We start from the raw sequence: 1,911 nt of genomic DNA, 5'->3' as shown, positions 1-1,911 counted from the left end.
AGTTCGGTTCTAGTTCTGTTCTAGTTCTGTTCTAGTTCTGTTCTAGTTCTGTTCTAGTTCTGTTCTAGTTCTGTTCTAGTTCTGTTTCTAGTTCTGTTCTAGTTCTGTTCTAGTTCTGGTCTAGTTCTGTTCTAGTTCTGTTCTAGTTCTGTTCTAGTTCTGTTCTAGTTCTGTTCTAGTTCTGTTCTAGTTCTGTTCTAGTTCTGTTCTAGTTCTGTTCTAGTTCTGTTCTAGTTCTGTTCTAGTTCTGTTCTAGTTCTGTTCTAGTTCTGTTTCTAGTTCTGTTCTAGTTCTGTTCTAGTTCTGTTCTAGTTCGGTTTCTAGTTCGTGTTCTAGTTCTGTTTCTAGTTCTGTTCTAGTTCTGTTCTAGTTCTGTTCAGTTCTGTTCTAGTTCTGTTCTAGTCTGTTCTAGTTCTGTTCTAGTTCTGTTCTAGTTCTGTCTAGTTCTGTTCTAGTTCTGTTCTAGTTCTGTTCTAGTTTCTAGTTCTGTTCTAGTTCTAGTTCTGTTGTTCTAGTTCTGTTCTAGTTCTGTTCTAGTTCTGTTCTAGTTCTGTTCTAGTTCTGTTCTAGTTCTGTTCTAGTTCTGTTCGTTCTAGTTCTGTTCTAGTTCTGTCTATTTCTGTTCTAGTTTCTGTTCTAGTTCTGTTCTAGTTCTGTTCTAGTTCTGTTCTAGTTCTGTTCTAGTTCTGTTCTAGTTCTGTTCATTCGTTCTAGTTCTGTTCTAGTTCTGTGCTAGTTTCTGTTCTAGTTCTGTTCTAGTTCGTTCTAGTTCTGTTCAAGTTCTGTCTAGTTCTGTTTCTAGTTCTGTTCTTAGTTCTGTTCTAGTTTCTGTTCTAGTTCTGTTCTAGTTCTGTTCTAGTTCTGTTCTAGTTCTGTCTAGTTCTTCTAGTTCTGTTCTAGTTCTAGTTCTGTTCTAGTTCTGTCTAGTTCGGTTCTAGTTTCTGTTCAGTTCTGTTCTAGTTCTGTTTCTAGTTCTGTTCATTCTAGTTCTGTTCTAGTGCTGTTCTAGTTCTGTTCTAGTTCTGTTCTAGTTCTGTTCTAGTTCTAGTTCTGTTCAGTTCTGTCTAGTTCTGTTCTAGTTCTGTTCTAGTTCTGTTCGAGTTCTGTTGTCTAGTTCTGTTCTAGTTTCTGTTCTAGTTCTGTTCCTAGTTCTGTTCTAGTTCGTGTTCTAGTTCTGTTCTAGTTCTGGGGTTTCTAGTTCTGTTCTACTAGTTCTGTTCTAGTTCTGTTCTAGTTCTGTTCTGTTCTGTTCTTGTTCTGTTTCTAGTTCTGTTTTAGTTCTGTTCTAGTTCTGTTCTAGTTCTGTCCTAGTTCTGTCCTAGTTCTGTCCAAGGTTCTGTTCTAGTTCTGTTCTAGTTCTGTTCTAGTTCTGTTCTAGTTTCTGTTCTAGTTCTGTTCTAGTTCTGTCTAGTTCTATTCTAGTCCTATTCTAGTTTCCTGTTCTAGTTCTGTTCAAATTCTGTTTTAGATGTGTTCTGCTCTGATCCAGTTCTAATTTAATTTGATTTTATGTCTTTATCGTAATAGGTTTTTCTATAACAAATTGGAAATAATTATAAGTATTGCTATAAAACTTTAAAGCTTTTAAAATAGCCGTATAGCTTAAATGGTTGAAATACTTGCTATCATTGCGTTTTAAAGAAATTGTAAAGCTTTTTTGCAAAAATGGGTTTTGAAAGCTTTGAACTTAGAAGCTTTTAGCAGGAGCGAAAAGTGTTGCAATTTAATTAACTAAAGTTATCGAAAAATAACCCCTATCAGAGAATTAGAGTTGAAAAGAAAAACGAAAAATGAAATAACAAACTTTGAAATTTGACAATCAGCTGTTTGCTGAATTTTTGACAGCTGAACTATAATAGTAAAAAGAGTGGCAGACAAAATGAGCAGTTGTTAGTTGTATTACGATGGATA

The sequence above is a fragment of the Lucilia sericata genome, unplaced genomic scaffold (assembly GCF_015586225.1).
Source record: "Lucilia sericata isolate MDLA Ls3-8-SP2 unplaced genomic scaffold, ASM1558622v1 Contig000720F_arrow, whole genome shotgun sequence".
NCBI lineage: Eukaryota > Metazoa > Arthropoda > Insecta > Diptera > Calliphoridae > Lucilia > Lucilia sericata.
This window is presented reverse-complemented; position numbering follows the sequence as displayed.